This window comes from Trachymyrmex septentrionalis, unplaced genomic scaffold (genome assembly GCF_001594115.1).
Source record: "Trachymyrmex septentrionalis isolate Tsep2-gDNA-1 unplaced genomic scaffold, Tsep1.0 scaffold107, whole genome shotgun sequence".
NCBI lineage: Eukaryota > Metazoa > Arthropoda > Insecta > Hymenoptera > Formicidae > Trachymyrmex > Trachymyrmex septentrionalis.
The window spans coordinates 903,940-909,765 of NW_017304196.1; the positions used below are offsets into that span (position 1 = coordinate 903,940).

Genomic DNA, 5,826 nt, shown 5'->3' on the forward strand with positions numbered 1-5,826 from the left:
GGTCTCCGGCTTCTCTCGTGCGACATCGTAACGGCAATTCTGACTGAAAAGTGTAAAAGCCATAGTTTTAATTAATATAAATTAATTAAAATTATTTTTGTAATACATAATTTATTTAAATTTCCTTTGCACATAAGAAACATAAAGCCTGCTGTAAAATTGTTTGTGCCACTTGGTCATTATCTCAGTCGCTTCATTCTACAATTCTATCAGAAAAATAACTTGCATATTATGTGGAGTGATATCAGGCGAACTTCATATTTACGGCAGGCACATAGTAAACGATGTTATCTTCAGCGGTACGCTTCAACTCACCTGTCATTAGCATTGTATTATATCATATATAGATATCGACATGTAACGCAAGTTAAATTAGATAGTCAAGGACGAACATGCAAAAGGTCACATATTGTAGTTGAATGTTCAACGATTCGTATGCAGTTATGGTGACGCTGATCCTCATCTTTCGGCTTCAAAGAAGTAAATATAAACTGGATTTCTATGCAAGGACAATCTTACGACTTTTATGCATTTTAAAAAGAATTATTAAAAAGAAACAATCTTTCCGTTTCATGATAACATAAAATACGTAAAATGTGTTTTCTAGGTAAATGGTTGAACGAGTATTTAAATCTTTCGATGCAAGGAATTTACGCGTGTCGCACGATTTTTTTTTTTTTTTTAAACGAGTTATAGAATTATTTTGATTGCATATATAATATATTATCGTATTATAAATTAGAGCACGTTTATAATATGACACGCTTTTTGATCTGAAATGAAAGGAAGTCTCTCTCATGACTCGCGTCGTCTATTCCGCGATGTGTTCGAAAATGCGTATTTTCCGCCACATATTGTTTTGCGGATCGTAGCGACAAGCAGCTGCCGGGTGACATAATTTAATTTGGACGGTGCCGCGGTAGTTCCATTATCGACCATTAGCGTATCTTCCAGTAGACGCACGTCGATACGATTTGCGAGATGCGGCTGCTGGAATTCCTAGATAGCTAGCCTATCGTCTCGCGGCGAAGGGAAAAGACGACCTCGTTCACCGTTGTTGAATCTTACAGTGCCGACTATTAATAGTCGCTCGGTTACTTTCAGTCGGGGTCCAAACCATAATTAAAACATCATGATATACACATTGACGAAATTGTCCAGTCCCACCCACACACACACACACACACACACACACACAAGCGTTGAATCAGATTATACTTTCTTAAACATCTTTCTAAAATTAACTATAATTTACGACTGTTGATTCAGTTAAATAAACCTTTTGCGCCGATATTGCGTAACATTAAACTCGCACTTGACATTTATAAACTTCACCTTACGTTGACTGCTCCAATTTGTTTCGAAATAGTAATGCAGTAATTTCTACTGCATAACGAGCAGCGGAACGCAAATAATCCCATTAAAATTTTAAATTCCGATAAAATCTAATCTTCATAAACCGCCGTCCTTTTCGAACACATTCTACCCTGCAACACATTCTATTCCGCAAATATGGTGAACGGAGAATTTCATTCAGAATTCCTCCACGCGTTCTCATGTACGTGATTGCATGCGTTACATAGATATTTACAAGAATTTATCGAATACTTGCTATCGATTGTATTTCCTGTATTACATTGTACGTTGTAATACAGGATAATAAATCGTGTAATATACAAATACTTTGACCTAATATACAAGTATATTATAATAATAATACAGAGCAGACATTTCAAATATTTCAATAGAGCATTGAAATCGAAATAAAAATCTCAGCGACGGTAAGAGAACTTTTTTTCTTTTCATTTCAAGCAGCTTCTTAATAGATTATATCGAGTTAAGAGGCGAGATTATGTAGGTTTTTACCTTTAGTAAGTTCTATATCGATTTTTTTTAATAAATTATCTAAAACTTAAACAGATCTTAAATCTTTATAGAAACGCCCGTTTTAATTTTTACTTAATCCGTGCTTCGTGCTTCTTTTCCTTTTGCGTCTTCATTCACTATCAGCAATTTATTAATTTAGGTAATGTTCTTAAAAGATTAAAATGCATTAAAAAAAGAGCTATTATTGCATAATATATAAACATGATTATTTTTATAAATCATTTCAGGATTGTTTCATGCTATTTCGCATGTAATTGCAAAAGCTACCTCTTGTCGTGAAATTAATCGCACAAAATTGAAAATTTAGGAATGTTAAAAACTGAAATGCTATTAATAGATGTGTTCGTGCAGCACGCGTTGACATACTATACATCCTGAGCTCCAAATTAGCGATCAAATTTTAATTTGGTCGGTCAATTTGACGTGGAACGATTCGGAAGTTTCTCCCATTTATGATTAATGAGTGTGGATGAGTGAAGAGCAATCCGTGAGAGGTATAATACACGACGGAATAATAAATCTCTGCAAATGCATAATCGCGTGTTATTTAGCGATCGCGTCTCCTGCATTTTATTACCGAGCACTTCCCCAAGACTTGGGTTATATAAAACGCAATTTATCGCGTATTCGTTTATGCGATTTATGCGGTATAAACGACACGACGATACTTTGCGAAATGGAAACAGTAACCGTTCATCTTCAGGGGAACAAAACAGACCTATCGAAGCAGATAATCGCGTTTCGCAGGAAATTCGTAAAGGATATATTTGAATAAGATTAAAGAACGTTTCTTTTTTTACGACGTTAGCGCAGGTTATGCTGAAACAATCGATGCCGACCTTCCGTTTGCCTCTTTTATCCATTTTCGCTCGATTTCACTGTGAAACCACCTGTATTCCACTATCACGCGAGCCGCGCAGGTACACGTGCATCGACATTACCGTTCGACCTTCCTCCTTTCATTCTTTTTTTTTTTTCGTGCCCCACTGACCGCGAATTTTATACGAGAATCTCTCATATTCATGATGTGCACGCGAGACTGCCGTGGGTCCGTCATTGCTGCCATTAATCCTGACCTGTCGTTTCATGATAAATCATCTCTTCCGTTCGCCTATATTTATGCAACGGCGACTATAATAACATTTCTCCACCTTCATTTGCATCTCCGATTATCCACGCCATTACGAAGATTTTTCACGCCAGCCGAAACTTGTCTTCCGTTCGACGCGCGCGTCGCGTCGTGGAGACATGTAAGAGCTTTCCTGAATTATTCGAAGACTGATTGGTTCCGCCGAATGAGTTTGCCGATTGCTACAGTCGAGTATACCATATATATAGAGCGGCGGCTTCGGGTAACTTGTTGCGCTGGTGGTTTGTGCAAACGAGACATGGGTATAGGTCTCGGGGACCCGTTTCTTGCGAGGATTCGAACTACAGAGCCCTCAGGGAACTATCATTTATCGCTAGGTACTTGTTGCACGATACTCTTCGCACATACACGTCGCGCTGGAGTCCTAGAAGGATCCCACGGTTAATCGATAATTCGAAAGCCCTCGCACATCTGGGAATTCCCCGTAAGCGACTTCCTTTCGTTATCTATGGTTTAACCTTCGCAAAAACGTAGAAGAAAATGCGAAGCATCAATCTACGTATCTATATAGATGCTGCCTCAGAAAAAATATAATTAATGCTCTCATCTCGTCGTGTTAATACATAATATGATTTGTAATACAATTTACTTTTCGAATTAAACTCAGATAGTTTCAGCGGACAGTTATAGCGGTTTCACATTATCTAAATTTAATCATAATTGCAGAGGTCTAATGGTTCTTCGATAACGAGCACGTACGTATGCTGAAACGTGTCCCAATTCAGTTGACGACCGTGTACGGTTCGACACACGTTTCCGTGGTAAAAGATGGTAAACCACACGACGGGAACGTGGCACATGGTACATGGACAGAGAGCTTGCGTAGAGAGTTCGTTACATCCGAGAGAAACTGTGTTCTGTTCCGTCATCGAAAGCGGAAACTTCTGTTGGGCAAGAATGTCGGCAGGATATCGATATACACAGACAGTAGGTGTAGACTCGATGCAACGCGCGAGCGGAGCTTTCCTATTATATATATTAGGAAAGAGAAAATAGACGGAGCTCTGATTTGCTAATTAGATTTACAGACAGCAGTTGGTTCGCTACTATCACTTTAAATAATAGCATAGTTTCTCTTATCAGATTTACGCTCTTTTTATTCATATACGAACGAATCAGATAATTGATGTTTCACGTCAAAATAATTTGATATTTTTTTCTGCATAATTTGTACCGTTGTAATCATTGACGACAGTTATTACAAGTAGCTTCATTTTACAATGAAAAGATTAATATAAAGAAAATTGCGTTTATTTAGATTAATTGTGCTTATTGAGAATTATCTTTATTTGGGTACCTTATATCTAGTCGCAATAATATCACAAATAGTGTGCCGAACGTTATTAATTGCTGTATCGCTTAATGATCGATGAAGAGATGTACATGTAGTGAGTACCGAAGATGGGAAAATGACCTATGTGCCTTTCTCTTAATTCGTAAGCTCGTTATATTAATTGACGATGATTCCGGTAAATCAACTGAGTCTCTTTCGAAAATAAAAGCGACATCGGGAAAAGTTTTGCTGTCTAGACGTGTGTGGAATATTTGTTTCGTGAATTCGCGGCAGGAGCAGAATATTTCAGGAGAAATAAATCATAATTACAATAGCCGCTTTTTAAACTTTACCAGTTGTATTGATTCAGCGGTAAATAATGAGAAATTATAACAATAATTTATCGCGCATAAATTAAATTGCAATTCGTAGAAGGAATGAATTTCGCTAATTACACGGGCGATATATCGCAAAATACATCGTTTATGATGGGATTATTTTGTCTTCAGCGCGAGATGAGTCAATTATTCCGCGCAAATATATATTCGAGAAGAAATGAATTAAACTGGAGATTTTATGAAAAAAGAGATATAGATATATTATTTTAAAATAGAAATTTGTGTAATATCTCTCTTTTTGTTTTATCTTGTCTGTACGATATAGCACCGCGTGATATTCTTTCGCATTACGTTGAATCCATATGTCCGTAGCGGCAATTGTTGCTTCATATTTAATTTTGGCCAGAGTGCTCGTATCTTTTTGTGTTCGTCGACGCGATGAGCTGTTCGCGAGAGCAAAGTGTGCAATTTACCTGATACGCTATACTGATATAAGTTGAGAAGAAACGGTAAACCTCTTTGTTCGCATACAGGCAACTTTTTTATTAGATGTCTAAGGCAATAGAACTTCTTTTGTAACGCACATGATTCACGATTCTACCTCCATTGTTCTTTGTTTGGAAATAACGATCAATTGTCTCTAGTAAATATTTGAAGGCGAGATAGACATTATTCTCTGTATCGTGCGATTGAATTAGAAATCTTTTAAAAGGTGGAAGCAAAAATAAATCCCGATAATAATTACAGAATAGCGAGCGCAATAGCGAGGAGGATATAAAGGATGATATATCCCTCCGTGACTGCCAGTATTATCCTACTGCAAATAGGCGTTCACCGTTTGTCAATCGATCTACTATATACCCACGCCTCCTTGTGCCCCTTTTCTCTTCTAGAAGTGCTCTTCCTTCCGACCTTTGTGGCAAACTATTACTTCACTGAAGTGGAGCACTTCGTAGCGTGGTTGTATGCGCTCTTCATTTTGCTCCATTTTGCGTCCGCGCGAGGAGCGCGATAGCGAAAAGATGAAGATTAAGATACCGCGCTCCAATAAACCATAGCAGATGGATATCGTTGTTAAGTATCGCGAATATCACACATCGATTTCATCTGATAAAATAGATACGTATAAAAATTGACACATCCGCAGTTTTATATTTTATTAATTTTATTTACGGCAC

The 5,826-nt window shown here is 37.4% G+C and overlaps 1 protein-coding gene across 10 annotated transcripts in view; it reads left to right on the forward strand.

Moving 5' to 3' along the window:
* The window catches only part of LOC108746381 (phytanoyl-CoA dioxygenase, peroxisomal-like), a 52,720-nt gene that overhangs the window by 29,097 nt on the left and 17,797 nt on the right, over nt 1-5,826 (forward strand). Inside the window, exon 1 of one of the 10 annotated variants that reach the window (XM_018483179.1) lies at nt 317-480. The exons of the other annotated variants lie outside the window; for them this stretch is intronic. The gene's annotated coding sequence lies outside the window, so the exon portion shown is untranslated. Of the gene's footprint in view, nt 1-316; nt 481-5,826 lie in introns of those variants that run through there. 10 annotated transcript variants of the gene reach the window in all.